Source organism: Phalangium opilio, unplaced genomic scaffold (genome assembly GCF_054372755.1).
Source record: "Phalangium opilio isolate 3A_F unplaced genomic scaffold, DU_Popi_V2 ptg000100l_1, whole genome shotgun sequence".
Classification (NCBI taxonomy): domain Eukaryota; kingdom Metazoa; phylum Arthropoda; class Arachnida; order Opiliones; family Phalangiidae; genus Phalangium; species Phalangium opilio.
Window position 1 is genome coordinate 649,612 of NW_028324203.1, and position 25,684 is coordinate 675,295.

The window sequence follows — 25,684 nt, forward strand, 5'->3', positions numbered from 1 at the left end:
ACATGCTCAACTCATAGGCCTAACCTGTAGCCAATGTCATTTAAATAGTCACTAAATTACTTCTTCAAAAACTCGGGTCCGTCCGGGATTTGAACCCGGGACCACTCGCACCCAAAGCGAGTATCATACCCCTTGAACAACGGACCATGCGTATCAGAGACATGCTCAACTCATAGACCTAACCTGTAGCTAGTTGCATTTAAATAGTCACTAAATTACTTCTCCAAAAACTCGGGTCCGTCCAGGATTTGAACCCGGGACCACTCGCACCCAAAGCGAGTATCATACCCCTAGACCAACGGACCATCCGTATCAGAGACATGATCAAGTCATAGGCCTAACCTGTAGCCAATGTCATTTAAATAGTCACTAAATTACTTCTTCAAAAACTCGGGTCCGTCCGGGATTTGAACCCGGGACCACTCGCACCCTAAGCGAGTATCATACCCCTAGACCAACGGACCGTGCGTTTCAGAGCCATGCTCAACTCATAGGACTAACCTGTATTTAGTTGCATTTAAATGTCACTAAAATACTTCTTGAAAAACTCGAGTCCGTCCGGGATTTGAACCCGGGACCCCTCGCTCCCAAAGCGAGTATCATACCCCTAGACCAACGGACCATGCGTATCAGTGACATGCTCAACTCATAGGCCTAACCTGTAGTTAGTTGCATTTAAATAGTCACTAAATTACTTCTTCAAAAACTCGGGTCCGTCCGGGATTTGAACCCGGGACCACTCGCACCCAAAGCGAGTATCATACCCCTTGAACAACGGACCATGCGTATCAGAGACATGCTCAACTCCTAGGCCTAACCTGTAGCTAGTTGCATTTAAATAGTCACTAAATTACTTCTTCAAAAACTCGGGTCCGTCCGGGATTTGAACCCGGGACCACTCGCACCCAAAGCGAGTATCATACCCCTAGACCAACGGACCATGCGTATCAGAGACAAGCTCAACTCATAGGCCTAACCTGTAGCCAATGTCATTTAAATAGTCACTAAATTACTTCTTCAAAAACTCGGGTCCGTCCGGGATTTGAACCCGGGACCACTCGCACCCTAAGCGAGTATCATACCCCTAGACCAACGGACCGTGCGTTTCAGAGCCATGCTCAACTCATAGGACTAACCTGTATTTAGTTGCATTTAAATGTCACTAAAATACTTCTTGAAAAACTCGAGTCCGTCCGGGATTTGAACCCGGGACCCCTCGCTCCCAAAGCGAGTATCATACCCCTAGACCAACGGACCATGCGTATCAGTGACATGCTCAACTCATAGGCCTAACCTGTAGTTAGTTGCATTTAAATAGTCACTAAATTACTTCTTCAAAAACTCGGGTCCGTCCGGGATTTGAACCCGGGACCACTCGCACCCAAAGCGAGTATCATACCCCTTGAACAACGGACCATGCGTATCAGAGACATGCTCAACTCCTAGGCCTAACCTGTAGCTAGTTGCATTTAAATAGTCACTAAATTACTTCTTCAAAAACTCGGTTCCGTCCGGGATTTGAACCCGGGACCACTCGCACCCTAAGCGAGTATCATACCCCTAGACCAACGGACCATGCGTATCAGAGCCATGCTCAACTCATAGGACTAACCTGTATTTAGTTGCATTTAAATGTCACTAAAATACTTCTTGAAAAACTCGGGTCCGTCCGGGACTTGAACCCGGGACCACTCGCACCCTAAGCGAGTATCATACCCCTAGACCAACGGACCGTGCGTATCAGAGCCATGCTCAACTCATAGGACTAACCTGTATTTTGTTGCATTTAAATGTCACTAAAATACTTCTTGAAAAACTCGGGTCCGTCCGGGATTTGAACCCAGGACCACTCGCACCCAAAGCGAGTATCATACCCCTAGACCAATGGACCATGCGTATCAGAGACATGCTCAACTCATAGGCCTAACCTGTAGCCAATGTCATTTAAATAGTCACTAAATTACTTCTTCAAAAACTCGGGTCCGTCCGGAATTTGAACCCGGGACCACTCGCACCCAAAGCGAGTATCATACCCCTTGAACAACGGACCATGCGTATCAGAGACATGCTCAACTCATAGACCTAACCTGTAGCTAGTTGCATTTAAATAGTCACTAAATTACTTCTCCAAAAACTCGGGTCCGTCCAGGATTTGAACCCGGGACCACTCGCACCCAAAGCGAGTATCATACCCCTAGACCAACGGACCATCCGTATCAGAGACATGCTCAACTCATAGGCCTAACCTGTAGCCAATGTCATTTAAATAGTCACTAAATTACTTCTTCAAAAACTCGGGTCCGTCCGGGATTTGAACCCGGGACCACTCGCACCCTAAGCGAGTATCATACCCCTAGACCAACGGACCGTGCGTTTCAGAGCCATGCTCAACTCATAGGACTAACCTGTATTTAGTTGCATTTAAATGTCACTAAAATACTTCTTGAAAAACTCGAGTCCGTCCGGGATTTGAACCCGGGACCCCTCGCTCCCAAAGCGAGTATCATACCCCTAGACCAACGGACCATGCGTATCAGTGACATGCTCAACTCATAGGCCTAACCTGTAGTTAGTTGCATTTAAATAGTCACTAAATTACTTCTTCAAAAACTCGGGTCCGTCCGGGATTTGAACCCGGGACCACTCGCACCCAAAGCGAGTATCATACCCCTTGAACAACGGACCATGCGTATCAGAGACATGCTCAACTCCTAGGCCTAACCTGTAGCTAGTTGCATTTAAATAGTCACTAAATTACTTCTTCAAAAACTCGGTTCCGTCCGGGATTTGAACCCGGGACCACTCGCACCCTAAGCGAGTATCATACCCCTAGACCAACGGACCATGCGTATCAGAGCCATGCTCAACTCATAGGACTAACCTGTATTTAGTTGCATTTAAATGTCACTAAAATACTTCTTGAAAAACTCGGGTCCGTCCGGGATTTGAACCCGGGACCACTCGCACCCAAAGCGAGTATCATACCCCTAGACCAATGGACCATGCGTATCAGAGACATGCTCAACTCATAGGCCTAACCTGTATTTTGTTGCATTTAAATGTCACTAAAATACTTCTTGAAAAACTCGGGTCCGTCCGGGATTTGAACCCAGGACCACTCGCACCCAAAGCGAGTATCATACCCCTAGACCAATGGACCATGCGTATCAGAGACATGCTCAACTCATAGGCCTAACCTGTAGCCAATGTCATTTAAATAGTCACTAAATTACTTCTTCAAAAACTCGGGTCCGTCCGGAATTTGAACCCGGGACCACTCGCACCCAAAGCGAGTATCATACCCCTTGAACAACGGACCATGCGTATCAGAGACATGCTCAACTCATAGACCTAACCTGTAGCTAGTTGCATTTAAATAGTCACTAAATTACTTCTCCAAAAACTCGGGTCCGTCCAGGATTTGAACCCGGGACCACTCGCACCCAAAGCGAGTATCATACCCCTAGACCAACGGACCATCCGTATCAGAGACATGCTCAACTCATAGGCCTAACCTGTAGCCAATGTCATTTAAATAGTCACTAAATTACTTCTTCAAAAACTCGGGTCCGTCCGGGATTTGAACCCGGGACCACTCGCACCCTAAGCGAGTATCATACCCCTAGACCAACGGACCGTGCGTTTCAGAGCCATGCTCAACTCATAGGACTAACCTGTATTTAGTTGCATTTAAATGTCACTAAAATACTTCTTGAAAAACTCGAGTCCGTCCGGGATTTGAACCCGGGACCCCTCGCTCCCAAAGCGAGTATCATACCCCTAGACCAACGGACCATGCGTATCAGTGACATGCTCAACTCATAGGCCTAACCTGTAGTTAGTTGCATTTAAATAGTCACTAAATTACTTCTTCAAAAACTCGGGTCCGTCCGGGATTTGAACCCGGGACCACTCGCACCCAAAGCGAGTATCATACCCCTTGAACAACGGACCATGCGTATCAGAGACATGCTCAACTCCTAGGCCTAACCTGTAGCTAGTTGCATTTAAATAGTCACTAAATTACTTCTTCAAAAACTCGGTTCCGTCCGGGATTTGAACCCGGGACCACTCGCACCCTAAGCGAGTATCATACCCCTAGACCAACGGACCATGCGTATCAGAGCCATGCTCAACTCATAGGACTAACCTGTATTTAGTTGCATTTAAATGTCACTAAAATACTTCTTGAAAAACTCGGGTCCGTCCGGGATTTGAACCCGGGACCACTCGCACCCAAAGCGAGTATCATACCCCTAGACCAATGGACCATGCGTATCAGAGACATGCTCAACTCATAGGCCTAACCTGTAGCTAGTTGCATTTAAATAGTCACTAAATTACTTCTCCAAAAACTCGGGTCCGTCCAGGATTTGATCCCGGGACCACTCGCACCCAAAGCGAGTATCATACCCCTAGACCAACGGACCATGCGTATCAGAGACATGCTCAACTCATAGGCCTAACCTGTAGCCAATGTCATTTAAATAGTCACTAAATTACTTCTTCAAAAACTCGGGTCCGTCCGGGATTTGAACCCGGGACCACTCGCACCCAAAGCGAGTATCATACCCCTTGAACAACGGACCATGCGTATCAGAGACATGCTCAACTCCTAGGCCTAACCTGTAGCTAGTTGCATTTAAATAGTCACTAAATTACTTCTTCAAAAACTCGGTTCCGTCCGGGTTTGAACCCGGGACCACTCGCACCCTAAGCGAGTATCATACCCCTAGACCAACGGACCATGCGTATCAGAGCCATGCTCAACTCATAGGACTAACCTGTATTTAGTTGCATTTAAATGTCACTAAAATACTTCTTGAAAAACTCGGGTCCGTCCGGGATTTGAACCCGGGACCACTCGCACCCTAAGCGAGTATCATACCCCTAGACCAACGGACCGTGCGTATCAGAGCCATGCTCAACTCATAGGACTAACCTGTATTTTGTTGCATTTAAATGTCACTAAAATACTTCTTGAAAAACTCGGGTCCGTCCGGGATTTGAACCCGGGACCACTCGCACCCAAAGCGAGTATCATACCCCTAGACCAATGGACCATGCGTATCAGAGACATGCTCAACTCATAGGCCTAACCTGTAAATAGTTGCATTTAAATAGTCACTAAATTACTTCTCCAAAAACTCGGGTCCGTCCAGGATTTGATCCCGAGACCACTCGCACCCAAAGCGAGTATCATACCCCTAGACCAACGGACCATGCGTATCAGAGACATGCTCAACTCATAGGCCTAACCTGTAGCCAATGTCATTTAAATAGTCACTAAATTACTTCTTCAAAAACTCGGGTCCGTCCGGGATTTGAACCCGGGACCACTCGCACCCAAAGCGAGTATCATACCCCTTGAACAACGGACCATGCGTATCAGAGACATGCTCAACTCATAGACCTAACCTGTAGCTAGTTGCATTTAAATAGTCACTAAATTACTTCTCCAAAAACTCGGGTCCGTCCAGGATTTGAACCCGGGACCACTCGCACCCAAAGCGAGTATCATACCCCTAGACCAACGGACCATCCGTATCAGAGACATGATCAAGTCATAGGCCTAACCTGTAGCCAATGTCATTTAAATAGTCACTAAATTACTTCTTCAAAAACTCGGGTCCGTCCGGGATTTGAACCCGGGACCACTCGCACCCTAAGCGAGTATCATACCCCTAGACCAACGGACCGTGCGTTTCAGAGCCATGCTCAACTCATAGGACTAACCTGTATTTAGTTGCATTTAAATGTCACTAAAATACTTCTTGAAAAACTCGAGTCCGTCCGGGATTTGAACCCGGGACCCCTCGCTCCCAAAGCGAGTATCATACCCCTAGACCAACGGACCATGCGTATCAGTGACATGCTCAACTCATAGGCCTAACCTGTAGTTAGTTGCATTTAAATAGTCACTAAATTACTTCTTCAAAAACTCGGGTCCGTCCGGGATTTGAACCCGGGACCACTCGCACCCAAAGCGAGTATCATACCCCTTGAACAACGGACCATGCGTATCAGAGACATGCTCAACTCCTAGGCCTAACCTGTAGCTAGTTGCATTTAAATAGTCACTAAATTACTTCTTCAAAAACTCGGGTCCGTCCGGGATTTGAACCCGGGACCACTCGCACCCAAAGCGAGTATCATACCCCTAGACCAACGGACCATGCGTATCAGAGACAAGCTCAACTCATAGGCCTAACCTGTAGCCAATGTCATTTAAATAGTCACTAAATTACTTCTTCAAAAACTCGGGTCCGTCCGGGATTTGAACCCGGGACCACTCGCACCCTAAGCGAGTATCATACCCCTAGACCAACGGACCGTGCGTTTCAGAGCCATGCTCAACTCATAGGACTAACCTGTATTTAGTTGCATTTAAATGTCACTAAAATACTTCTTGAAAAACTCGAGTCCGTCCGGGATTTGAACCCGGGACCCCTCGCTCCCAAAGCGAGTATCATACCCCTAGACCAACGGACCATGCGTATCAGTGACATGCTCAACTCATAGGCCTAACCTGTAGTTAGTTGCATTTAAATAGTCACTAAATTACTTCTTCAAAAACTCGGGTCCGTCCGGGATTTGAACCCGGGACCACTCGCACCCAAAGCGAGTATCATACCCCTTGAACAACGGACCATGCGTATCAGAGACATGCTCAACTCCTAGGCCTAACCTGTAGCTAGTTGCATTTAAATAGTCACTAAATTACTTCTTCAAAAACTCGGTTCCGTCCGGGATTTGAACCCGGGACCACTCGCACCCTAAGCGAGTATCATACCCCTAGACCAACGGACCATGCGTATCAGAGCCATGCTCAACTCATAGGACTAACCTGTATTTAGTTGCATTTAAATGTCACTAAAATACTTCTTGAAAAACTCGGGTCCGTCCGGGACTTGAACCCGGGACCACTCGCACCCTAAGCGAGTATCATACCCCTAGACCAACGGACCGTGCGTATCAGAGCCATGCTCAACTCATAGGACTAACCTGTATTTTGTTGCATTTAAATGTCACTAAAATACTTCTTGAAAAACTCGGGTCCGTCCGGGATTTGAACCCAGGACCACTCGCACCCAAAGCGAGTATCATACCCCTAGACCAATGGACCATGCGTATCAGAGACATGCTCAACTCATAGGCCTAACCTGTAGCCAATGTCATTTAAATAGTCACTAAATTACTTCTTCAAAAACTCGGGTCCGTCCGGAATTTGAACCCGGGACCACTCGCACCCAAAGCGAGTATCATACCCCTTGAACAACGGACCATGCGTATCAGAGACATGCTCAACTCATAGACCTAACCTGTAGCTAGTTGCATTTAAATAGTCACTAAATTACTTCTCCAAAAACTCGGGTCCGTCCAGGATTTGAACCCGGGACCACTCGCACCCAAAGCGAGTATCATACCCCTAGACCAACGGACCATCCGTATCAGAGACATGCTCAACTCATAGGCCTAACCTGTAGCCAATGTCATTTAAATAGTCACTAAATTACTTCTTCAAAAACTCGGGTCCGTCCGGGATTTGAACCCGGGACCACTCGCACCCTAAGCGAGTATCATACCCCTAGACCAACGGACCGTGCGTTTCAGAGCCATGCTCAACTCATAGGACTAACCTGTATTTAGTTGCATTTAAATGTCACTAAAATACTTCTTGAAAAACTCGAGTCCGTCCGGGATTTGAACCCGGGACCCCTCGCTCCCAAAGCGAGTATCATACCCCTAGACCAACGGACCATGCGTATCAGTGACATGCTCAACTCATAGGCCTAACCTGTAGTTAGTTGCATTTAAATAGTCACTAAATTACTTCTTCAAAAACTCGGGTCCGTCCGGGATTTGAACCCGGGACCACTCGCACCCAAAGCGAGTATCATACCCCTTGAACAACGGACCATGCGTATCAGAGACATGCTCAACTCCTAGGCCTAACCTGTAGCTAGTTGCATTTAAATAGTCACTAAATTACTTCTTCAAAAACTCGGGTCCGTCCGGGATTTGAACCCGGGACCACTCGCACCCAAAGCGAGTATCATACCCCTAGACCAACGGACCATGCGTATCAGAGACAAGCTCAACTCATAGGCCTAACCTGTAGCCAATGTCATTTAAATAGTCACTAAATTACTTCTTCAAAAACTCGGGTCCGTCCGGGATTTGAACCCGGGACCACTCGCACCCTAAGCGAGTATCATACCCCTAGACCAACGGACCGTGCGTTTCAGAGCCATGCTCAACTCATAGGACTAACCTGTATTTAGTTGCATTTAAATGTCACTAAAATACTTCTTGAAAAACTCGAGTCCGTCCGGGATTTGAACCCGGGACCCCTCGCTCCCAAAGCGAGTATCATACCCCTAGACCAACGGACCATGCGTATCAGTGACATGCTCAACTCATAGGCCTAACCTGTAGTTAGTTGCATTTAAATAGTCACTAAATTACTTCTTCAAAAACTCGGGTCCGTCCGGGATTTGAACCCGGGACCACTCGCACCCAAAGCGAGTATCATACCCCTTGAACAACGGACCATGCGTATCAGAGACATGCTCAACTCCTAGGCCTAACCTGTAGCTAGTTGCATTTAAATAGTCACTAAATTACTTCTTCAAAAACTCGGTTCCGTCCGGGATTTGAACCCGGGACCACTCGCACCCTAAGCGAGTATCATACCCCTAGACCAACGGACCATGCGTATCAGAGCCATGCTCAACTCATAGGACTAACCTGTATTTAGTTGCATTTAAATGTCACTAAAATACTTCTTGAAAAACTCGGGTCCGTCCGGGACTTGAACCCGGGACCACTCGCACCCTAAGCGAGTATCATACCCCTAGACCAACGGACCGTGCGTATCAGAGCCATGCTCAACTCATAGGACTAACCTGTATTTTGTTGCATTTAAATGTCACTAAAATACTTCTTGAAAAACTCGGGTCCGTCCGGGATTTGAACCCAGGACCACTCGCACCCAAAGCGAGTATCATACCCCTAGACCAATGGACCATGCGTATCAGAGACATGCTCAACTCATAGGCCTAACCTGTAGCCAATGTCATTTAAATAGTCACTAAATTACTTCTTCAAAAACTCGGGTCCGTCCGGAATTTGAACCCGGGACCACTCGCACCCAAAGCGAGTATCATACCCCTTGAACAACGGACCATGCGTATCAGAGACATGCTCAACTCATAGACCTAACCTGTAGCTAGTTGCATTTAAATAGTCACTAAATTACTTCTCCAAAAACTCGGGTCCGTCCAGGATTTGAACCCGGGACCACTCGCACCCAAAGCGAGTATCATACCCCTAGACCAACGGACCATCCGTATCAGAGACATGCTCAACTCATAGGCCTAACCTGTAGCCAATGTCATTTAAATAGTCACTAAATTACTTCTTCAAAAACTCGGGTCCGTCCGGGATTTGAACCCGGGACCACTCGCACCCTAAGCGAGTATCATACCCCTAGACCAACGGACCGTGCGTTTCAGAGCCATGCTCAACTCATAGGACTAACCTGTATTTAGTTGCATTTAAATGTCACTAAAATACTTCTTGAAAAACTCGAGTCCGTCCGGGATTTGAACCCGGGACCCCTCGCTCCCAAAGCGAGTATCATACCCCTAGACCAACGGACCATGCGTATCAGTGACATGCTCAACTCATAGGCCTAACCTGTAGTTAGTTGCATTTAAATAGTCACTAAATTACTTCTTCAAAAACTCGGGTCCGTCCGGGATTTGAACCCGGGACCACTCGCACCCAAAGCGAGTATCATACCCCTTGAACAACGGACCATGCGTATCAGAGACATGCTCAACTCCTAGGCCTAACCTGTAGCTAGTTGCATTTAAATAGTCACTAAATTACTTCTTCAAAAACTCGGGTCCGTCCGGGATTTGAACCCGGGACCACTCGCACCCAAAGCGAGTATCATACCCCTAGACCAACGGACCATGCGTATCAGAGACAAGCTCAACTCATAGGCCTAACCTGTAGCCAATGTCATTTAAATAGTCACTAAATTACTTCTTCAAAAACTCGGGTCCGTCCGGGATTTGAACCCGGGACCACTCGCACCCTAAGCGAGTATCATACCCCTAGACCAACGGACCGTGCGTTTCAGAGCCATGCTCAACTCATAGGACTAACCTGTATTTAGTTGCATTTAAATGTCACTAAAATACTTCTTGAAAAACTCGAGTCCGTCCGGGATTTGAACCCGGGACCCCTCGCTCCCAAAGCGAGTATCATACCCCTAGACCAACGGACCATGCGTATCAGTGACATGCTCAACTCATAGGCCTAACCTGTAGTTAGTTGCATTTAAATAGTCACTAAATTACTTCTTCAAAAACTCGGGTCCGTCCGGGATTTGAACCCGGGACCACTCGCACCCAAAGCGAGTATCATACCCCTTGAACAACGGACCATGCGTATCAGAGACATGCTCAACTCCTAGGCCTAACCTGTAGCTAGTTGCATTTAAATAGTCACTAAATTACTTCTTCAAAAACTCGGTTCCGTCCGGGATTTGAACCCGGGACCACTCGCACCCTAAGCGAGTATCATACCCCTAGACCAACGGACCATGCGTATCAGAGCCATGCTCAACTCATAGGACTAACCTGTATTTAGTTGCATTTAAATGTCACTAAAATACTTCTTGAAAAACTCGGGTCCGTCCGGGACTTGAACCCGGGACCACTCGCACCCTAAGCGAGTATCATACCCCTAGACCAACGGACCGTGCGTATCAGAGCCATGCTCAACTCATAGGACTAACCTGTATTTTGTTGCATTTAAATGTCACTAAAATACTTCTTGAAAAACTCGGGTCCGTCCGGGATTTGAACCCAGGACCACTCGCACCCAAAGCGAGTATCATACCCCTAGACCAATGGACCATGCGTATCAGAGACATGCTCAACTCATAGGCCTAACCTGTAGCCAATGTCATTTAAATAGTCACTAAATTACTTCTTCAAAAACTCGGGTCCGTCCGGAATTTGAACCCGGGACCACTCGCACCCAAAGCGAGTATCATACCCCTTGAACAACGGACCATGCGTATCAGAGACATGCTCAACTCATAGACCTAACCTGTAGCTAGTTGCATTTAAATAGTCACTAAATTACTTCTCCAAAAACTCGGGTCCGTCCAGGATTTGAACCCGGGACCACTCGCACCCAAAGCGAGTATCATACCCCTAGACCAACGGACCATCCGTATCAGAGACATGCTCAACTCATAGGCCTAACCTGTAGCCAATGTCATTTAAATAGTCACTAAATTACTTCTTCAAAAACTCGGGTCCGTCCGGGATTTGAACCCGGGACCACTCGCACCCTAAGCGAGTATCATACCCCTAGACCAACGGACCGTGCGTTTCAGAGCCATGCTCAACTCATAGGACTAACCTGTATTTAGTTGCATTTAAATGTCACTAAAATACTTCTTGAAAAACTCGAGTCCGTCCGGGATTTGAACCCGGGACCCCTCGCTCCCAAAGCGAGTATCATACCCCTAGACCAACGGACCATGCGTATCAGTGACATGCTCAACTCATAGGCCTAACCTGTAGTTAGTTGCATTTAAATAGTCACTAAATTACTTCTTCAAAAACTCGGGTCCGTCCGGGATTTGAACCCGGGACCACTCGCACCCAAAGCGAGTATCATACCCCTTGAACAACGGACCATGCGTATCAGAGACATGCTCAACTCCTAGGCCTAACCTGTAGCTAGTTGCATTTAAATAGTCACTAAATTACTTCTTCAAAAACTCGGTTCCGTCCGGGATTTGAACCCGGGACCACTCGCACCCTAAGCGAGTATCATACCCCTAGACCAACGGACCATGCGTATCAGAGCCATGCTCAACTCATAGGACTAACCTGTATTTAGTTGCATTTAAATGTCACTAAAATACTTCTTGAAAAACTCGGGTCCGTCCGGGACTTGAACCCGGGACCACTCGCACCCTAAGCGAGTATCATACCCCTAGACCAACGGACCGTGCGTATCAGAGCCATGCTCAACTCATAGGACTAACCTGTATTTTGTTGCATTTAAATGTCACTAAAATACTTCTTGAAAAACTCGGGTCCGTCCGGGATTTGAACCCAGGACCACTCGCACCCAAAGCGAGTATCATACCCCTAGACCAATGGACCATGCGTATCAGAGACATGCTCAACTCATAGGCCTAACCTGTAGCCAATGTCATTTAAATAGTCACTAAATTACTTCTTCAAAAACTCGGGTCCGTCCGGAATTTGAACCCGGGACCACTCGCACCCAAAGCGAGTATCATACCCCTTGAACAACGGACCATGCGTATCAGAGACATGCTCAACTCATAGACCTAACCTGTAGCTAGTTGCATTTAAATAGTCACTAAATTACTTCTCCAAAAACTCGGGTCCGTCCAGGATTTGAACCCGGGACCACTCGCACCCAAAGCGAGTATCATACCCCTAGACCAACGGACCATCCGTATCAGAGACATGCTCAACTCATAGGCCTAACCTGTAGCCAATGTCATTTAAATAGTCACTAAATTACTTCTTCAAAAACTCGGGTCCGTCCGGGATTTGAACCCGGGACCACTCGCACCCTAAGCGAGTATCATACCCCTAGACCAACGGACCGTGCGTTTCAGAGCCATGCTCAACTCATAGGACTAACCTGTATTTAGTTGCATTTAAATGTCACTAAAATACTTCTTGAAAAACTCGAGTCCGTCCGGGATTTGAACCCGGGACCCCTCGCTCCCAAAGCGAGTATCATACCCCTAGACCAACGGACCATGCGTATCAGTGACATGCTCAACTCATAGGCCTAACCTGTAGTTAGTTGCATTTAAATAGTCACTAAATTACTTCTTCAAAAACTCGGGTCCGTCCGGGATTTGAACCCGGGACCACTCGCACCCAAAGCGAGTATCATACCCCTTGAACAACGGACCATGCGTATCAGAGACATGCTCAACTCCTAGGCCTAACCTGTAGCTAGTTGCATTTAAATAGTCACTAAATTACTTCTTCAAAAACTCGGGTCCGTCCGGGATTTGAACCCGGGACCACTCGCACCCAAAGCGAGTATCATACCCCTAGACCAACGGACCATGCGTATCAGAGACAAGCTCAACTCATAGGCCTAACCTGTAGCCAATGTCATTTAAATAGTCACTAAATTACTTCTTCAAAAACTCGGGTCCGTCCGGGATTTGAACCCGGGACCACTCGCACCCTAAGCGAGTATCATACCCCTAGACCAACGGACCGTGCGTTTCAGAGCCATGCTCAACTCATAGGACTAACCTGTATTTAGTTGCATTTAAATGTCACTAAAATACTTCTTGAAAAACTCGAGTCCGTCCGGGATTTGAACCCGGGACCCCTCGCTCCCAAAGCGAGTATCATACCCCTAGACCAACGGACCATGCGTATCAGTGACATGCTCAACTCATAGGCCTAACCTGTAGTTAGTTGCATTTAAATAGTCACTAAATTACTTCTTCAAAAACTCGGGTCCGTCCGGGATTTGAACCCGGGACCACTCGCACCCAAAGCGAGTATCATACCCCTTGAACAACGGACCATGCGTATCAGAGACATGCTCAACTCCTAGGCCTAACCTGTAGCTAGTTGCATTTAAATAGTCACTAAATTACTTCTTCAAAAACTCGGTTCCGTCCGGGATTTGAACCCGGGACCACTCGCACCCTAAGCGAGTATCATACCCCTAGACCAACGGACCATGCGTATCAGAGCCATGCTCAACTCATAGGACTAACCTGTATTTAGTTGCATTTAAATGTCACTAAAATACTTCTTGAAAAACTCGGGTCCGTCCGGGACTTGAACCCGGGACCACTCGCACCCTAAGCGAGTATCATACCCCTAGACCAACGGACCGTGCGTATCAGAGCCATGCTCAACTCATAGGACTAACCTGTATTTTGTTGCATTTAAATGTCACTAAAATACTTCTTGAAAAACTCGGGTCCGTCCGGGATTTGAACCCAGGACCACTCGCACCCAAAGCGAGTATCATACCCCTAGACCAATGGACCATGCGTATCAGAGACATGCTCAACTCATAGGCCTAACCTGTAGCCAATGTCATTTAAATAGTCACTAAATTACTTCTTCAAAAACTCGGGTCCGTCCGGAATTTGAACCCGGGACCACTCGCACCCAAAGCGAGTATCATACCCCTTGAACAACGGACCATGCGTATCAGAGACATGCTCAACTCATAGACCTAACCTGTAGCTAGTTGCATTTAAATAGTCACTAAATTACTTCTCCAAAAACTCGGGTCCGTCCAGGATTTGAACCCGGGACCACTCGCACCCAAAGCGAGTATCATACCCCTAGACCAACGGACCATCCGTATCAGAGACATGCTCAACTCATAGGCCTAACCTGTAGCCAATGTCATTTAAATAGTCACTAAATTACTTCTTCAAAAACTCGGGTCCGTCCGGGATTTGAACCCGGGACCACTCGCACCCTAAGCGAGTATCATACCCCTAGACCAACGGACCGTGCGTTTCAGAGCCATGCTCAACTCATAGGACTAACCTGTATTTAGTTGCATTTAAATGTCACTAAAATACTTCTTGAAAAACTCGAGTCCGTCCGGGATTTGAACCCGGGACCCCTCGCTCCCAAAGCGAGTATCATACCCCTAGACCAACGGACCATGCGTATCAGTGACATGCTCAACTCATAGGCCTAACCTGTAGTTAGTTGCATTTAAATAGTCACTAAATTACTTCTTCAAAAACTCGGGTCCGTCCGGGATTTGAACCCGGGACCACTCGCACCCAAAGCGAGTATCATACCCCTTGAACAACGGACCATGCGTATCAGAGACATGCTCAACTCCTAGGCCTAACCTGTAGCTAGTTGCATTTAAATAGTCACTAAATTACTTCTTCAAAAACTCGGGTCCGTCCGGGATTTGAACCCGGGACCACTCGCACCCAAAGCGAGTATCATACCCCTAGACCAACGGACCATTCGTATCAGAGACATGCTCAACTCATAGGCCTAACCTGTAGCCAATGTCATTTAAATAGTCACTAAATTACTTCTTCAAAAACTCGGGTCCGTCCGGGATTTGAACCCGGGACCACTCGCACCCTAAGCGAGTATCATACCCCTAGACCAACGGACCGTGCGTTTCAGAGCCATGCTCAACTCATAGGACTAACCTGTATTTAGTTGCATTTAAATGTCACTAAAATACTTCTCCAAAAACTCGGGTCCGTCCGGGATTTGAACCCGGGACCACTAGCACCCAAAGCGAGTATCATACCCCTAGTCCAACGGACCATGCGTATCAGAGACATGCTCAACTCATAGGCCTAACCTGTAGCCAATGTCATTTAAATAGTCACTAAATTACTTCTTCAAAAACTCGGGTCCGTCCGGGATTTGAACCCGGGACCACTCGCACCCAAAGCGAGTATCATACCCCTTGAACAACGGACCATGCGTATCAGAGACATGCTCAACTCATAGACCTAACCTGTAGCTAGTTGCATTTAAATAGTCACTAAATTACTTCTCCAAAAACTCGGGTCCGTCCAGGATTTGAACCCGGGACCACTCGCACCCAAAGCGAGTATCATACCCCTCGACGAACGGACCATGCGTATCAGAGACATGCTCAACTCATAGGCCTAACCTGTAGCCAATGTCATTAAAATAGTCACTAAATTACTTCTTCAAAAACTCGGGTCCGTCCGGGATTTGAAGCCGGGACCACTCGCACCCAAAGCGAGTATCATACCCCTTGAACAACGGACCATGCGTATCAGAGACATGCTCAACTCCTAGGCCTAACCTGTAGCTAGTTGCATTTAAATAGTCACTAAATTACTTCTTCAAAAACTCGGGTCCGTCCGGAATTTGAACCTGGGACCACTCGCACCCTAAGCGAGTATCATACCCCTAGACCAACGGACCATGCGTATCAGAGCCATGCTCAACTCATAGGCCTAACCTGTAGTTAGTTGCATTTAAATAGTCACTAAATTACTTCTTCAAAAACTCGGGTCCGTCCGGGATTTGAACCCGGGACCACTCGCACCCTAAGCGAGTATCATACCCCTAGACCAACGGACCATGCGTATCAGAGACATGCTCAACTCCTAGGCCTAGCCTGTAGCTAGTTGCATTTAAATAGTCACTAAATTACTTCTTCAAAAACTCGGGTCCGTCCGGGATTTGAACCCGGGACCACTCGCACCCAAAGCGAGTATCATACCCCTAGACCAACGGACCATGCGTAATAGAGCCATGCTCAACTCATAGGACTAACCTGTATTTAGTTGCATTTAAATGTCACTAAAATACTTCTTGAAAAACTCGGGTCGGTCCGGGATTTGAACCCGGGACCACTCGAACCACAAGCGAGTATCACACCCCTAGACCAACGGACCATGCGTATCAGAGACATGCTCAATACATAGGCCTAACCTGTAGCTAGTTGCATTTAAATAGTCACTAAGTTACTTCTTCAAAAACTCGGCTCCGTCCGGGATTTGAACCCAGGACCACTCGCACCCAAAGAGAGTATCATACCCCTAGACCAACGGACCATGCGTATCAGAGACATGCTCAACTCATAGGCCTAACCTGTAGCCAATGTCATTTAAATAGTCACTAAATTACTTCTTCAAAAACTCGGCTCCGTCCGGGATTTGAACCCGGGACCACTCGCACCCAAAGCGAGTATCAAACCCCTAGACCAACGGATCATGCGTATCATAAACATGCTCAATACATAGGCCTTATCTGTAGTTAGTTTCATTTAAATAGTCACTAAATTTTTTCTTCAAAAACTCGGGTCCGTCTGGGATTTGAACCCAGGACCACTCGCACCCAAAGCGAGTATCATACCCCTTGACCAACGGATCATGCGTATTATAAACATGCTCAATACATAGGCCTAACCTGTAGTTAGTTGCATTTAAATAGTCACTAAATTACTTCTTCAAAAACTCGGGTCCGACCGGGATTTGAACCCAGGACTACTCGCACCCAAAGAGAGTATCATACCCCTAGACCAACGGACCATGTGTATCAGAGACATGCTCAACTCATAGGCCTAACCTGTAGCCAATGTCATTTAAATAGTCACTAAATTACTTCTTCAAAAACTCGGGTCCGTCCGGGATTTGAACCCGGGACCACTCGCACCCAAAGCGAGTATCATACACCTAGACCAACGGACCATGCGTATCAGAGGCATGATCAACTCATAGGCCTAACCTGTAGCTAGTTGCATTTAAATAGTCACTAAGTTACTTCTTCAAAAACTCGGGTCCGTCCGGGATTTGAACTCGGGACCACTCGCACCCAAAGCGAGTATCAAACCCCTAGACCAACGGATCATGCGTATCATAAACATGCTCAATACATAGGCCTTACCTGTAGTTAGTTGCATTTAAATAGTCACTAAATTACTTCTTCAAAAACTCGGGTCCGACCGGGATTTGAACCCAGGACCACTCGCACCCAAAGAGAGTATCATACCCCTAGACCAACGGACCATGCGTATCAGAGACATGCTCAACTCATAGGCCTAACCTGTAGCCAATGTCATTTAAATAGTCACTAAATTACTTGTTCAAAAACTCGGGTCCGTCCGGGAATTGAACCCGGGACCACTCGCACCCAAAGCGAGTATCATACCCCTAGACCAACGGACCATGCGTATCAGAGGCATGATCAACTCATAGGCCTAACCTGTAGCTAGTTGCATTTAAATAGTCACTAAGTTACTTCTTCAAAAACTCGGGTCCGACCGGGATTTGAACCCAGGACCACTCGCACCCAAAGAGAGTATCATACCCCTAGACCAACGGACCATGCGTATCAGAGACATGCTCAACTCATAGGCCTAACCTGTAGCCAATGTCATTTAAATAGTCACTAAATTACTTCTTCAAAAACTCGGGTCCGTCCGGGATTTGAACCCAGGACCACTCGCACCCAAAGAGAGTATCATACCCCTAGACCAACGGACCATGCGTATCAGAGACATGCTCAACTCATAGGCCTAACCTGTAGCCAATGTCATTTAAATAGTCACTAAATTACTTCTTCAAAAACTCGGGTCCGTCCGGGATTTGAACGCAGGACCACTCGCACCCAAAGCGAGTATCATACCCCTAGACCAACTGACTATGAGTATTAGAGACATGCTCAACTCATAGGCCTAACCTGTGGCCAATGTCATTTAAATAGTCACTAAATTACTTCTTCAAAAACTCGGGTCCGTCCGGGATTTGAATCCGGGACAACTCGCACCCTAAGCGAGTATCATACCCCTAGACCAACGGACCATGCGTATCAGAGCCACGCTCAATTCATAGACCTAACCTGTATTTAGTTGCATTTAAATGTCACTAAAATACTTCTTGAAAAACTCGGGTCCGTCCGGGATTTGAACCCGGGACCACTCGCACCCAAAGCGAGTATCAAACCCCTAGACCAACGGATCATGCGTATTAAAAACTTGCTCAATACATAGGCCTAACCTGTAGTTAGTTGCATTTAAATAGTCACTAAATTACTTCTTCAAAAACTCGGGTCCGACCGAGATTTGAACCCAGGACCACTCTCACCCAAAGCGAGTATCATACCCCTAGACCAACGGACCATGCGCATCAGAGACATTCTCAACTCATAGGCCTAACCTGTAGCCATTGTCATTTAATTAGTCACTAAGTTACTTCTTCAAAAACTCGGGTCCGTCCGGGATTTGAACCCGGGACAACTCGCACCCTAAGCGAGTATCATACCCCTAGACCAACGGACCATGCGTATCAGAGCCACGCTCAACTCATAGACCTAACCTGTATTTAGTTGCATTTAAATGTCACTAAATTACTTCTTCAAAAACTCGGGTCCGTCCGGGATTTGAACCCGGGACCACTCGCACCCAAAGCGAGTATCAAACCCCTAGACCAACGGATCATGCGTATTATAAACATGCTCAATACAAAGGCCTAACCTGTAGTTAGTTGCATTTAGATAGTCACTAAATTACTTCTTCAAAAACTCGGGTCCGTCCGGGATTTGAACCCAGGACCACTCGCACCCAAAGAGAGTATCATACCCCTAGACCAACGGACCATGCGTATCAGAGACATGCTCAACTCATAGGCCTAATCTGTAGCCAATGTCATTTAAATAGTCACTAAATTACTTGTTCAAAAACTCGGGTCCGTCCGGGAATTGAACCCGGGACCACTCGCACCCAAAGCGAGTATCATACCCCTAGACCAACGGACCATGCGTATCAGAGGCATGATCAACTCATAGGCCTAACCTGTAGCTAGTTGCATTTAAATAGTCACTAAGTTACTTCTTCAAAAACTCGGGTCCGACCGGGATTTGAACCCAGGACCACTCGCACCCAAAGAGAGTATCATACCCCTAGACCAACGGACCATGCGTATCAGAGACATGCTCAACTCATAGGCCTAACCTGTAGCCAATGTCATTTAAATAGTCACTAAATTACTTCTTCAAAAACTCGGGTCCGTCCGGGATTTGAACCCAGGACCACTCGCACCCAAAGAGAGTATCATACCCCTAGACCAACGGACCATGCGTATCAGAGACATGCTCAACTCATAGGCCTAACCTGTAGCCAATGTCATTTAAATAGTCACTAAATTACTTCTTCAAAAACTCGGGTCCGTCCGGGATTTGAACGCAGGACCACTCGCACCCAAAGCGAGTATCATACCCCTAGACCAACTGACTATGAGTATTAGAGACATGCTCAACTCATAGGCCTAACCTGTGGCCCATGGCATTTAAATAGTCACTAAATTACTTCTTCAAAAACTCGGGTCCGTCCGGGATTTGAATCCGGGACAACTCGCACCCTAAGCGAGTATCATACCCCTAGACCAACGGACCATGCGTATCAGAGCCACGCTCAATTCATAGACCTAACCTGTATTTAGTTGCATTTAAATGTCACTAAAATACTTCTTGAAAAACTCGGGTCCGTCCGGGATTTGAACCCGGGACCACTCGCACCCAAAGCGAGTATCAAACCCCTAGACCAACGGATCATGCGTATTAAAAACTTGCTCAATACATAGGCCTAACCTGTAGTTAGTTGCATTTAAATAGTCACTAAATTACTTCTTCAAAAACTCGGGTCCGACCGAGATTTGAACCCAGGACCACTCTCACCCAAAGCGAGTATCATACCCCTAGACCAACGGACCATGCGCATCAGAGACATGCTCAACTCATAGGCCTAACCTGTAGCCATTGTCATTTAATTAGTCAATAAATTACTTCTTCAAAAACTCGGGTCCGTCCGGGATTTGAACCCGGGACAACTCGCACCCTAAGCGAGTATCATACCCCTAGACCAACGGACCATGCGTATCAGAGCCACGCTCAACTCATAGACCTAACCTGTATTTAGTTGCATTTAAATGTCACTAAATTACTTCTTCAAAAACTCGGGTCCGTCCGGGATTTGAACCCGGGACCACTCGCACCCAAAGCGAGTATCAAACCCCTAGACCAACGGATCATGCGTATTATAAACATGCTCAATACAAAGGCCTAACCTGTAGTTAGTTGCATTTAGATAGTCACTAAATTACTTCTTCAAAAACTCGGGTCCGTCCGGGATTTGAACCCGGGACCACTCGCACCCTAAGCGAGTATCATACCCCTAGACCAACGGACCATGCGTATCAGAGCCATGCTCAACTCATAGGACTAACCTGTATTTAGTTGCATTTAAATGTCACTAAAATACTTCTTGAAAAACTCGGGTCGGTCCGGGATTTGAACCCGGGACCACTCGCACACAAAGCGAGTATCAAACCCCTAGACCAACGGATCATGCATATTATAAACATGCTCAATACATAGGCCTAACCTGTAGTTAGTTGCATTTAAATAGTCACTAAAGTTCTTCTTGAAAAACTCGGGTCCATCTGGGATTTGAACCCGGGACCACTAGCACCCAAAGCGAGTATCACACCCCTAGACCAACGGACCATGCGTATCAGAGACATGCTCAACTCATATGCCTAACCTGTAGTTAGTTGCATTTAAATAGTCACTGAATTACTTCTACAAAAAGTTGGGTCCGTCCAGGATATGAACCCGGGACCACTCGCACCCAAAGCGAGTATCATACCCCTAGACCAACGGACCATGCGTATCAGAGGCATGCTCAACTCATAGGCCTAACCTGTAGCTAGTTGCATTTAAATAGTCACTAAATTACTTCTTAAAAACTCGGGTCCGTCCGGGATTTGAACCCGGGACCACTCGCACCCTAAGCGAGTATCATACCCCTAGACCAACGGACCATGCGTATCAGAGCCATGCTCAACTCATAGGACTAACCTGTACTTAGTTGCATTTAAATGTCACTAAAATACTTCTTGAAAAACTCGGGTCCGTCCGGGATTTGACCCCGGGACCACTCGCACCCAAAGCGAGTATCATACCCCTAGACCAACGGACCAAATGTGTCAGAGACATGCTCAACTCATAGGCCTAACGTGTAGATAGTTGAATTTAAATAGTCACTAAGTTACTTCTTCAAAAACTCGGGTCCGTCCGGGATTTGAACTCGGGACCACTCGCACCCAAAGCGAGTATCAAACCCCTAGACCAACGGACTATGAGTATTAGGGACATGCTCAACTCATAGGCCTAACCTGTAGCCAATGTCATTTAAATAGTCACTAAATTACTTCTTCAAAAACTCGGGTCCGTCCGGGATTTGAACCCGGGACAACTCGCACCCTAAGCGAGTATCATACCCCTAGTCCAACGGACCATGCGTATTATAAACATGCTCAATACAAAGGCCTAACCTGTAGTTAGTTGCATTTAGATAGTCACTAAATTACTTCTTCAAAAACTCGGGTCCGTCCGGGATTTGAACCCGGGACCACTCGCACCCTAAGCGAGTATCATACCCCTAGACCAACGGACCATGCGTATCAGAGCCATGCTCAACTCATAGACCTAACCTGTATTTAGTTGCATTTAAATGTCACTAAATTACTTCTTCAAAAACTCGGGTTCCTTCCGGGATTTGAACCCGGGACCACTCGCACCCAAAGCGAGTATCAAACCCCTAGACCAACGGATCATGCGTATTATAAACATGCTCAATACATAGTCCTTACCTGTAGTTAGTTGCATTTAAATAGTCACTAAATTATTTCTTCAAAAACTCGGGTCCGTCCGGGATTTGAACCCAGGACCACTCGCACCCTAAGCGAGTATCATACCCCTAGACCAACGGACTATGAGTATTAGGGACATGCTCAACTCATAGGCCTAACCTGTAGCCAATGTCATTTAAATAGTCACTAAATTACTTCTTCAAAAACTCGGGTCCGTCCGGGATTTGAACCCGGGACAACTCGCACCCTAAGCGAGTATCATACCCCTAGACCAACGGACCATGCGTATTATAAACATGCTCAATACAAAGGCCTAACCTGTAGTTAGTTGCATTTAGATAGTCACTAAATTACTCCTTCAAAAACTCGGGTCCGTCCGGGATTTGAACCCGGGACCACTCGCACCTTTAGCGAGTATCATACCCCTAGACCAACGGACCATGCGTATCAGAGCCATGCTCAACTCATAGACCTAACCTGTATTTAGTTGCATTTAAATGTCACTAAATTACTTCTTCAAAAACTCGGGTTCCTTCCGGGATTTGAACCCGGGACCACTCGCACCCAAAGCGAGTATCAAACCCCTAGACCAACGGATCATGCGTATTATAAACATGCTCAATACAAAGGCCTAACCTGTAGTTAGTTGCATTTAGATAGTCAATAAATTACTTCTTCAAAAACTCGGGTCTGTCCGGGATTTGAACCCGGGACCACTCGCACCCTAAGCGAGTATCATACCCCTAAGCGAGTATCATACCCCTAGATCAACGGACCATGCGTATTATAAACATGCTCAATACAAAGGCCTAACCTGTAGTTAGTTGCATTTAGATAGTCACTAAATTACTTCTTCAAAAACTCGGGTCCGTCCGGGATTTGAACCCGGGACCACTCGCACCCTAAGCGAGTATCATACCCCTAGACCAACGGACCACGCGTATCAGAGCCATGCTCAACTCATAGACCTAACCTGTATTTAGTTGCATTTAAATGTCACTAAATTACTTCTTCAAAAACTCGGGTTCCTTCCGGGATTTGAACTCGGGACCACTCGCACCCAAAGCGAGTATCAAACCCCTAGACCAACGGATCATGCGTATCATAAACATGCTCAATACATAGGCCTTACCTGTAGTTAGTTGCATTTAAATAGTCACTAAATTACTTCTTCAAAAACTCGGGTCCGACCGGGATTTGAACCCAGGACCACTCGCACCCAAAGCGAGTATCAAACCCCTAGACCAACGGATCATGCGTATTATAAACATGCTCAATACAAAGGCCTAACCTGTAGTTAGTTGCATTTAGATAGTCAATAAATTACTTCTTCAAAAACTCGGGTCCGTCCGGGATTTGAACCCGGGACCACTCGCACCCTAAGCGAGTATCATACCCCTAAGCGAGTATCATACCCCTAGATCAACGGACCATGCGTATTATAAACATGCTCAATACAAAGGCCTAACCTGTAGTTAGTTGCATTTAGATAGTCACTAAAATACTTCTTCAAAAACTCGGGTCCGTCCGGGATTTGAACCCGGGACCACTCGCACCCTAAGCGAGTATCATACCCCTAGACCAACGGACCATGCGTATCAGAGCCATGCTCAACTCATAGACCTAACCTGTATTTAGTTGCATTTAAATGTCACTAAATTACTTCTTCAAAAACTCGGGTTCCTTCCGGGATTTGAACTCGGGACCACTCGCACCCAAAGCGAGTATCAAACCCCTAGACCAACGGATCATGCGTATCATAAACATGCTCAATACATAGGCCTTACCTGTAGTTAGTTGCATTTAAATAGTCACTAAATTACTTCTTCAAAAACTCGGGTCCGACCGGGATTTGAACCCAGGACCACTCGCACCCAAAGAGAGTATCATACCCCTAGACCAACGGACCATGCGTATCAGAGACATGCTCAACTCATAGGCCTAACCTGTAGCCAATGTCATTTAAATAGTCACTAAATTACTTGTTCAAAAACTCGGGTCCGTCCGGGATTTGAACCCGGGACCACTCGCACCCAAAGCGAGTATCATACCCCTAGACCAACGGACCATGCGTATCAGAGGCATGATCAACTCATAGGCCTAACCTGTAGCTAGTTGCATTTAAATAGTCACTAAGTTACTTCTTCAAAAACTCGGGTCCGACCGGGATTTGAACCCAGGACCACTCGCACCCAAAGAGAGTATCATACCCCTAGACCAACGGACCATGCGTATCAGAGACATGCTCAACTCATAGGCCTAACCTGTAGCCAATGTCATTTAAATAGTCACTAAATTACTTCTTCAAAAACTCGGCTCCGTCCGGGATTTGAACCCGGGACCACTCGCACCCAAAGCGAGTATCAAACCCCTAGACCAACGGATCATGCGTATCATAAACATGCTCAATACATAGGCCTTATCTGTAGTTAGTTTCATTTAAATAGTCACTAAATTTTTTCTTCAAAAACTCGGGTCCGTCTGGGATTTGAACCCAGGACCACTCGCACCCAAAGCGAGTATCATACCCCTTGACCAACGGATCATGCGCATTATAAACATGCTCAATACATAGGCCTAACCTGTAGTTAGTTGCATTTAAATAGTCACTAAATTACTTCTTCAAAAACTCGGGTCCGACCGGGATTTGAACCCAGGACTACTCGCACCCAAAGAGAGTATCATACCCCTAGACCAACGGACCATGCGTATCAGAGACATGCTCAACTCATAGGCCTAACCTGTAGCCAATGTCATTTAAATAGTCACTAAGTTACTTCTTCAAAAACTCGGGTCCGTCCGGGATTTGAACCCGGGACCACTCGCACCCAAAGCGAGTATCATACCCCTAGACCAACGGACCATGCGTATCAGAGGCATGATCAACTCATAGGCCTAACCTGTAGCTAGTTGCATTTAAATAGTCACAAAGTTACTTCTTCAAAAACTCGGGTCCGACCGGGATTTGAACCCAGGACCACTCGCACCCAAAGAGAGTATCATACCCCTAGACCAACGGACCATGCGTATCAGAGACATGCTCAACTCATAGGCCTAACCTGTAGCCAATGTCATTTAAATAGTCACTAAATTACTTCTTCAAAAACTCGGGTCTGTCCGGGATTTGAACCCAGGACCACTCGCACCCAAAGAGAGTATCATACCCCTAGACCAACGGACCATGCGTATCAGAGACATGCTCAACTCATAGGCCTAACCTGTAGCCAATGTCATTTAAATAGTCACTAAAATACTTCTTGAAAAACTCGGGTCCGTCCGGGATTTGAACCCGGGACCACTCGCACCCAAAGCGAGTATCAAACCCCTAGACCAACGGATCATGCGTATTAAAAACTTGCTCAATACATAGGCCTAACCTGTAGTTAGTTGCATTTAAATAGTCACTAAATTACTTCTTCAAAAACTCGGGTCCGACCGAGA

General features: G+C 46.6%; 76 non-coding genes across 76 annotated transcripts; all 76 read right to left on the bottom strand.

Moving 5' to 3' along the window:
* Positions 1 to 233: 233 nt before the first annotated feature.
* On the bottom strand, positions 234 to 305 carry TRNAP-UGG (transfer RNA proline (anticodon UGG)). Its single transcript has one exon. It is a non-coding gene; the product is annotated as a tRNA-Pro (tRNA).
* Positions 306 to 392: 87 nt separating this feature from the next.
* On the bottom strand, positions 393 to 464 carry TRNAP-AGG (transfer RNA proline (anticodon AGG)). Its single transcript has one exon. It is a non-coding gene; the product is annotated as a tRNA-Pro (tRNA).
* Positions 465 to 550: 86 nt separating this feature from the next.
* On the bottom strand, positions 551 to 622 carry TRNAP-UGG (transfer RNA proline (anticodon UGG)). Its single transcript has one exon. It is a non-coding gene; the product is annotated as a tRNA-Pro (tRNA).
* Positions 623 to 868: 246 nt separating this feature from the next.
* Positions 869 to 940, bottom strand: TRNAP-UGG (transfer RNA proline (anticodon UGG)). The gene has a single exon. It is a non-coding gene; the product is annotated as a tRNA-Pro (tRNA).
* An 87-nt stretch (positions 941 to 1,027) lies between these two features.
* Positions 1,028 to 1,099, bottom strand: TRNAP-AGG (transfer RNA proline (anticodon AGG)). Its single transcript has one exon. It is a non-coding gene; the product is annotated as a tRNA-Pro (tRNA).
* An 86-nt stretch (positions 1,100 to 1,185) lies between these two features.
* Positions 1,186 to 1,257, bottom strand: TRNAP-UGG (transfer RNA proline (anticodon UGG)). The gene has a single exon. It is a non-coding gene; the product is annotated as a tRNA-Pro (tRNA).
* A 245-nt stretch (positions 1,258 to 1,502) lies between these two features.
* On the bottom strand, positions 1,503 to 1,575 carry TRNAP-AGG (transfer RNA proline (anticodon AGG)). Its single transcript has one exon. It is a non-coding gene; the product is annotated as a tRNA-Pro (tRNA).
* An 86-nt stretch (positions 1,576 to 1,661) lies between these two features.
* Positions 1,662 to 1,733, bottom strand: TRNAP-AGG (transfer RNA proline (anticodon AGG)). The gene has a single exon. It is a non-coding gene; the product is annotated as a tRNA-Pro (tRNA).
* Positions 1,734 to 2,137: 404 nt separating this feature from the next.
* On the bottom strand, positions 2,138 to 2,209 carry TRNAP-UGG (transfer RNA proline (anticodon UGG)). Its single transcript has one exon. It is a non-coding gene; the product is annotated as a tRNA-Pro (tRNA).
* An 87-nt stretch (positions 2,210 to 2,296) lies between these two features.
* TRNAP-AGG (transfer RNA proline (anticodon AGG)) lies at positions 2,297 to 2,368 on the bottom strand. Its single transcript has one exon. It is a non-coding gene; the product is annotated as a tRNA-Pro (tRNA).
* Positions 2,369 to 2,454: 86 nt separating this feature from the next.
* Positions 2,455 to 2,526, bottom strand: TRNAP-UGG (transfer RNA proline (anticodon UGG)). The gene has a single exon. It is a non-coding gene; the product is annotated as a tRNA-Pro (tRNA).
* A 245-nt stretch (positions 2,527 to 2,771) lies between these two features.
* Positions 2,772 to 2,844, bottom strand: TRNAP-AGG (transfer RNA proline (anticodon AGG)). Its single transcript has one exon. It is a non-coding gene; the product is annotated as a tRNA-Pro (tRNA).
* A 562-nt stretch (positions 2,845 to 3,406) lies between these two features.
* TRNAP-UGG (transfer RNA proline (anticodon UGG)) lies at positions 3,407 to 3,478 on the bottom strand. Its single transcript has one exon. It is a non-coding gene; the product is annotated as a tRNA-Pro (tRNA).
* An 87-nt stretch (positions 3,479 to 3,565) lies between these two features.
* On the bottom strand, positions 3,566 to 3,637 carry TRNAP-AGG (transfer RNA proline (anticodon AGG)). Its single transcript has one exon. It is a non-coding gene; the product is annotated as a tRNA-Pro (tRNA).
* An 86-nt stretch (positions 3,638 to 3,723) lies between these two features.
* TRNAP-UGG (transfer RNA proline (anticodon UGG)) lies at positions 3,724 to 3,795 on the bottom strand. Its single transcript has one exon. It is a non-coding gene; the product is annotated as a tRNA-Pro (tRNA).
* Positions 3,796 to 4,040: 245 nt separating this feature from the next.
* TRNAP-AGG (transfer RNA proline (anticodon AGG)) lies at positions 4,041 to 4,113 on the bottom strand. Its single transcript has one exon. It is a non-coding gene; the product is annotated as a tRNA-Pro (tRNA).
* A 720-nt stretch (positions 4,114 to 4,833) lies between these two features.
* Positions 4,834 to 4,905, bottom strand: TRNAP-AGG (transfer RNA proline (anticodon AGG)). Its single transcript has one exon. It is a non-coding gene; the product is annotated as a tRNA-Pro (tRNA).
* A 563-nt stretch (positions 4,906 to 5,468) lies between these two features.
* TRNAP-UGG (transfer RNA proline (anticodon UGG)) lies at positions 5,469 to 5,540 on the bottom strand. The gene has a single exon. It is a non-coding gene; the product is annotated as a tRNA-Pro (tRNA).
* Positions 5,541 to 5,627: 87 nt separating this feature from the next.
* TRNAP-AGG (transfer RNA proline (anticodon AGG)) lies at positions 5,628 to 5,699 on the bottom strand. The gene has a single exon. It is a non-coding gene; the product is annotated as a tRNA-Pro (tRNA).
* An 86-nt stretch (positions 5,700 to 5,785) lies between these two features.
* On the bottom strand, positions 5,786 to 5,857 carry TRNAP-UGG (transfer RNA proline (anticodon UGG)). The gene has a single exon. It is a non-coding gene; the product is annotated as a tRNA-Pro (tRNA).
* Positions 5,858 to 6,103: 246 nt separating this feature from the next.
* TRNAP-UGG (transfer RNA proline (anticodon UGG)) lies at positions 6,104 to 6,175 on the bottom strand. The gene has a single exon. It is a non-coding gene; the product is annotated as a tRNA-Pro (tRNA).
* An 87-nt stretch (positions 6,176 to 6,262) lies between these two features.
* On the bottom strand, positions 6,263 to 6,334 carry TRNAP-AGG (transfer RNA proline (anticodon AGG)). The gene has a single exon. It is a non-coding gene; the product is annotated as a tRNA-Pro (tRNA).
* An 86-nt stretch (positions 6,335 to 6,420) lies between these two features.
* On the bottom strand, positions 6,421 to 6,492 carry TRNAP-UGG (transfer RNA proline (anticodon UGG)). The gene has a single exon. It is a non-coding gene; the product is annotated as a tRNA-Pro (tRNA).
* Positions 6,493 to 6,737: 245 nt separating this feature from the next.
* Positions 6,738 to 6,810, bottom strand: TRNAP-AGG (transfer RNA proline (anticodon AGG)). Its single transcript has one exon. It is a non-coding gene; the product is annotated as a tRNA-Pro (tRNA).
* Positions 6,811 to 6,896: 86 nt separating this feature from the next.
* Positions 6,897 to 6,968, bottom strand: TRNAP-AGG (transfer RNA proline (anticodon AGG)). The gene has a single exon. It is a non-coding gene; the product is annotated as a tRNA-Pro (tRNA).
* A 404-nt stretch (positions 6,969 to 7,372) lies between these two features.
* On the bottom strand, positions 7,373 to 7,444 carry TRNAP-UGG (transfer RNA proline (anticodon UGG)). Its single transcript has one exon. It is a non-coding gene; the product is annotated as a tRNA-Pro (tRNA).
* An 87-nt stretch (positions 7,445 to 7,531) lies between these two features.
* On the bottom strand, positions 7,532 to 7,603 carry TRNAP-AGG (transfer RNA proline (anticodon AGG)). The gene has a single exon. It is a non-coding gene; the product is annotated as a tRNA-Pro (tRNA).
* An 86-nt stretch (positions 7,604 to 7,689) lies between these two features.
* TRNAP-UGG (transfer RNA proline (anticodon UGG)) lies at positions 7,690 to 7,761 on the bottom strand. Its single transcript has one exon. It is a non-coding gene; the product is annotated as a tRNA-Pro (tRNA).
* Positions 7,762 to 8,007: 246 nt separating this feature from the next.
* Positions 8,008 to 8,079, bottom strand: TRNAP-UGG (transfer RNA proline (anticodon UGG)). Its single transcript has one exon. It is a non-coding gene; the product is annotated as a tRNA-Pro (tRNA).
* An 87-nt stretch (positions 8,080 to 8,166) lies between these two features.
* On the bottom strand, positions 8,167 to 8,238 carry TRNAP-AGG (transfer RNA proline (anticodon AGG)). The gene has a single exon. It is a non-coding gene; the product is annotated as a tRNA-Pro (tRNA).
* An 86-nt stretch (positions 8,239 to 8,324) lies between these two features.
* TRNAP-UGG (transfer RNA proline (anticodon UGG)) lies at positions 8,325 to 8,396 on the bottom strand. The gene has a single exon. It is a non-coding gene; the product is annotated as a tRNA-Pro (tRNA).
* A 245-nt stretch (positions 8,397 to 8,641) lies between these two features.
* Positions 8,642 to 8,714, bottom strand: TRNAP-AGG (transfer RNA proline (anticodon AGG)). Its single transcript has one exon. It is a non-coding gene; the product is annotated as a tRNA-Pro (tRNA).
* Positions 8,715 to 8,800: 86 nt separating this feature from the next.
* On the bottom strand, positions 8,801 to 8,872 carry TRNAP-AGG (transfer RNA proline (anticodon AGG)). Its single transcript has one exon. It is a non-coding gene; the product is annotated as a tRNA-Pro (tRNA).
* A 404-nt stretch (positions 8,873 to 9,276) lies between these two features.
* On the bottom strand, positions 9,277 to 9,348 carry TRNAP-UGG (transfer RNA proline (anticodon UGG)). Its single transcript has one exon. It is a non-coding gene; the product is annotated as a tRNA-Pro (tRNA).
* An 87-nt stretch (positions 9,349 to 9,435) lies between these two features.
* Positions 9,436 to 9,507, bottom strand: TRNAP-AGG (transfer RNA proline (anticodon AGG)). Its single transcript has one exon. It is a non-coding gene; the product is annotated as a tRNA-Pro (tRNA).
* An 86-nt stretch (positions 9,508 to 9,593) lies between these two features.
* Positions 9,594 to 9,665, bottom strand: TRNAP-UGG (transfer RNA proline (anticodon UGG)). Its single transcript has one exon. It is a non-coding gene; the product is annotated as a tRNA-Pro (tRNA).
* Positions 9,666 to 9,911: 246 nt separating this feature from the next.
* On the bottom strand, positions 9,912 to 9,983 carry TRNAP-UGG (transfer RNA proline (anticodon UGG)). Its single transcript has one exon. It is a non-coding gene; the product is annotated as a tRNA-Pro (tRNA).
* An 87-nt stretch (positions 9,984 to 10,070) lies between these two features.
* TRNAP-AGG (transfer RNA proline (anticodon AGG)) lies at positions 10,071 to 10,142 on the bottom strand. The gene has a single exon. It is a non-coding gene; the product is annotated as a tRNA-Pro (tRNA).
* Positions 10,143 to 10,228: 86 nt separating this feature from the next.
* TRNAP-UGG (transfer RNA proline (anticodon UGG)) lies at positions 10,229 to 10,300 on the bottom strand. Its single transcript has one exon. It is a non-coding gene; the product is annotated as a tRNA-Pro (tRNA).
* Positions 10,301 to 10,545: 245 nt separating this feature from the next.
* Positions 10,546 to 10,618, bottom strand: TRNAP-AGG (transfer RNA proline (anticodon AGG)). Its single transcript has one exon. It is a non-coding gene; the product is annotated as a tRNA-Pro (tRNA).
* Positions 10,619 to 10,704: 86 nt separating this feature from the next.
* On the bottom strand, positions 10,705 to 10,776 carry TRNAP-AGG (transfer RNA proline (anticodon AGG)). Its single transcript has one exon. It is a non-coding gene; the product is annotated as a tRNA-Pro (tRNA).
* Positions 10,777 to 11,180: 404 nt separating this feature from the next.
* TRNAP-UGG (transfer RNA proline (anticodon UGG)) lies at positions 11,181 to 11,252 on the bottom strand. Its single transcript has one exon. It is a non-coding gene; the product is annotated as a tRNA-Pro (tRNA).
* Positions 11,253 to 11,339: 87 nt separating this feature from the next.
* On the bottom strand, positions 11,340 to 11,411 carry TRNAP-AGG (transfer RNA proline (anticodon AGG)). Its single transcript has one exon. It is a non-coding gene; the product is annotated as a tRNA-Pro (tRNA).
* Positions 11,412 to 11,497: 86 nt separating this feature from the next.
* Positions 11,498 to 11,569, bottom strand: TRNAP-UGG (transfer RNA proline (anticodon UGG)). The gene has a single exon. It is a non-coding gene; the product is annotated as a tRNA-Pro (tRNA).
* A 245-nt stretch (positions 11,570 to 11,814) lies between these two features.
* TRNAP-AGG (transfer RNA proline (anticodon AGG)) lies at positions 11,815 to 11,887 on the bottom strand. The gene has a single exon. It is a non-coding gene; the product is annotated as a tRNA-Pro (tRNA).
* An 86-nt stretch (positions 11,888 to 11,973) lies between these two features.
* Positions 11,974 to 12,045, bottom strand: TRNAP-AGG (transfer RNA proline (anticodon AGG)). Its single transcript has one exon. It is a non-coding gene; the product is annotated as a tRNA-Pro (tRNA).
* Positions 12,046 to 12,449: 404 nt separating this feature from the next.
* TRNAP-UGG (transfer RNA proline (anticodon UGG)) lies at positions 12,450 to 12,521 on the bottom strand. Its single transcript has one exon. It is a non-coding gene; the product is annotated as a tRNA-Pro (tRNA).
* Positions 12,522 to 12,608: 87 nt separating this feature from the next.
* On the bottom strand, positions 12,609 to 12,680 carry TRNAP-AGG (transfer RNA proline (anticodon AGG)). The gene has a single exon. It is a non-coding gene; the product is annotated as a tRNA-Pro (tRNA).
* An 86-nt stretch (positions 12,681 to 12,766) lies between these two features.
* TRNAP-UGG (transfer RNA proline (anticodon UGG)) lies at positions 12,767 to 12,838 on the bottom strand. The gene has a single exon. It is a non-coding gene; the product is annotated as a tRNA-Pro (tRNA).
* Positions 12,839 to 13,084: 246 nt separating this feature from the next.
* TRNAP-UGG (transfer RNA proline (anticodon UGG)) lies at positions 13,085 to 13,156 on the bottom strand. The gene has a single exon. It is a non-coding gene; the product is annotated as a tRNA-Pro (tRNA).
* Positions 13,157 to 13,243: 87 nt separating this feature from the next.
* Positions 13,244 to 13,315, bottom strand: TRNAP-AGG (transfer RNA proline (anticodon AGG)). Its single transcript has one exon. It is a non-coding gene; the product is annotated as a tRNA-Pro (tRNA).
* An 86-nt stretch (positions 13,316 to 13,401) lies between these two features.
* TRNAP-UGG (transfer RNA proline (anticodon UGG)) lies at positions 13,402 to 13,473 on the bottom strand. Its single transcript has one exon. It is a non-coding gene; the product is annotated as a tRNA-Pro (tRNA).
* A 245-nt stretch (positions 13,474 to 13,718) lies between these two features.
* On the bottom strand, positions 13,719 to 13,791 carry TRNAP-AGG (transfer RNA proline (anticodon AGG)). The gene has a single exon. It is a non-coding gene; the product is annotated as a tRNA-Pro (tRNA).
* Positions 13,792 to 13,877: 86 nt separating this feature from the next.
* Positions 13,878 to 13,949, bottom strand: TRNAP-AGG (transfer RNA proline (anticodon AGG)). Its single transcript has one exon. It is a non-coding gene; the product is annotated as a tRNA-Pro (tRNA).
* Positions 13,950 to 14,353: 404 nt separating this feature from the next.
* TRNAP-UGG (transfer RNA proline (anticodon UGG)) lies at positions 14,354 to 14,425 on the bottom strand. The gene has a single exon. It is a non-coding gene; the product is annotated as a tRNA-Pro (tRNA).
* Positions 14,426 to 14,512: 87 nt separating this feature from the next.
* TRNAP-AGG (transfer RNA proline (anticodon AGG)) lies at positions 14,513 to 14,584 on the bottom strand. The gene has a single exon. It is a non-coding gene; the product is annotated as a tRNA-Pro (tRNA).
* Positions 14,585 to 14,670: 86 nt separating this feature from the next.
* On the bottom strand, positions 14,671 to 14,742 carry TRNAP-UGG (transfer RNA proline (anticodon UGG)). Its single transcript has one exon. It is a non-coding gene; the product is annotated as a tRNA-Pro (tRNA).
* Positions 14,743 to 14,988: 246 nt separating this feature from the next.
* TRNAP-UGG (transfer RNA proline (anticodon UGG)) lies at positions 14,989 to 15,060 on the bottom strand. Its single transcript has one exon. It is a non-coding gene; the product is annotated as a tRNA-Pro (tRNA).
* An 87-nt stretch (positions 15,061 to 15,147) lies between these two features.
* Positions 15,148 to 15,219, bottom strand: TRNAP-AGG (transfer RNA proline (anticodon AGG)). Its single transcript has one exon. It is a non-coding gene; the product is annotated as a tRNA-Pro (tRNA).
* Positions 15,220 to 16,100: 881 nt separating this feature from the next.
* TRNAP-AGG (transfer RNA proline (anticodon AGG)) lies at positions 16,101 to 16,172 on the bottom strand. Its single transcript has one exon. It is a non-coding gene; the product is annotated as a tRNA-Pro (tRNA).
* Positions 16,173 to 16,259: 87 nt separating this feature from the next.
* On the bottom strand, positions 16,260 to 16,331 carry TRNAP-UGG (transfer RNA proline (anticodon UGG)). Its single transcript has one exon. It is a non-coding gene; the product is annotated as a tRNA-Pro (tRNA).
* Positions 16,332 to 17,689: 1,358 nt separating this feature from the next.
* On the bottom strand, positions 17,690 to 17,761 carry TRNAP-UGG (transfer RNA proline (anticodon UGG)). Its single transcript has one exon. It is a non-coding gene; the product is annotated as a tRNA-Pro (tRNA).
* Positions 17,762 to 18,801: 1,040 nt separating this feature from the next.
* Positions 18,802 to 18,873, bottom strand: TRNAP-AGG (transfer RNA proline (anticodon AGG)). Its single transcript has one exon. It is a non-coding gene; the product is annotated as a tRNA-Pro (tRNA).
* A 404-nt stretch (positions 18,874 to 19,277) lies between these two features.
* On the bottom strand, positions 19,278 to 19,349 carry TRNAP-UGG (transfer RNA proline (anticodon UGG)). Its single transcript has one exon. It is a non-coding gene; the product is annotated as a tRNA-Pro (tRNA).
* A 1,040-nt stretch (positions 19,350 to 20,389) lies between these two features.
* On the bottom strand, positions 20,390 to 20,461 carry TRNAP-AGG (transfer RNA proline (anticodon AGG)). Its single transcript has one exon. It is a non-coding gene; the product is annotated as a tRNA-Pro (tRNA).
* Positions 20,462 to 20,706: 245 nt separating this feature from the next.
* Positions 20,707 to 20,778, bottom strand: TRNAP-AGG (transfer RNA proline (anticodon AGG)). The gene has a single exon. It is a non-coding gene; the product is annotated as a tRNA-Pro (tRNA).
* A 562-nt stretch (positions 20,779 to 21,340) lies between these two features.
* On the bottom strand, positions 21,341 to 21,412 carry TRNAP-AGG (transfer RNA proline (anticodon AGG)). Its single transcript has one exon. It is a non-coding gene; the product is annotated as a tRNA-Pro (tRNA).
* Positions 21,413 to 21,975: 563 nt separating this feature from the next.
* Positions 21,976 to 22,047, bottom strand: TRNAP-AGG (transfer RNA proline (anticodon AGG)). The gene has a single exon. It is a non-coding gene; the product is annotated as a tRNA-Pro (tRNA).
* A 246-nt stretch (positions 22,048 to 22,293) lies between these two features.
* TRNAP-AGG (transfer RNA proline (anticodon AGG)) lies at positions 22,294 to 22,365 on the bottom strand. Its single transcript has one exon. It is a non-coding gene; the product is annotated as a tRNA-Pro (tRNA).
* An 87-nt stretch (positions 22,366 to 22,452) lies between these two features.
* On the bottom strand, positions 22,453 to 22,524 carry TRNAP-AGG (transfer RNA proline (anticodon AGG)). The gene has a single exon. It is a non-coding gene; the product is annotated as a tRNA-Pro (tRNA).
* Positions 22,525 to 22,611: 87 nt separating this feature from the next.
* TRNAL-AAG (transfer RNA leucine (anticodon AAG)) lies at positions 22,612 to 22,683 on the bottom strand. The gene has a single exon. It is a non-coding gene; the product is annotated as a tRNA-Leu (tRNA).
* A 424-nt stretch (positions 22,684 to 23,107) lies between these two features.
* On the bottom strand, positions 23,108 to 23,179 carry TRNAP-AGG (transfer RNA proline (anticodon AGG)). The gene has a single exon. It is a non-coding gene; the product is annotated as a tRNA-Pro (tRNA).
* A 405-nt stretch (positions 23,180 to 23,584) lies between these two features.
* TRNAP-AGG (transfer RNA proline (anticodon AGG)) lies at positions 23,585 to 23,675 on the bottom strand. The gene is given in 2 exon segments: positions 23,585 to 23,620; positions 23,640 to 23,675. It is a non-coding gene; the product is annotated as a tRNA-Pro (tRNA).
* Positions 23,676 to 23,762: 87 nt separating this feature from the next.
* On the bottom strand, positions 23,763 to 23,834 carry TRNAP-AGG (transfer RNA proline (anticodon AGG)). The gene has a single exon. It is a non-coding gene; the product is annotated as a tRNA-Pro (tRNA).
* A 405-nt stretch (positions 23,835 to 24,239) lies between these two features.
* Positions 24,240 to 24,311, bottom strand: TRNAP-UGG (transfer RNA proline (anticodon UGG)). The gene has a single exon. It is a non-coding gene; the product is annotated as a tRNA-Pro (tRNA).
* A 723-nt stretch (positions 24,312 to 25,034) lies between these two features.
* TRNAP-UGG (transfer RNA proline (anticodon UGG)) lies at positions 25,035 to 25,106 on the bottom strand. Its single transcript has one exon. It is a non-coding gene; the product is annotated as a tRNA-Pro (tRNA).
* Between the last annotated feature and the right edge of the window lie 578 nt (positions 25,107 to 25,684).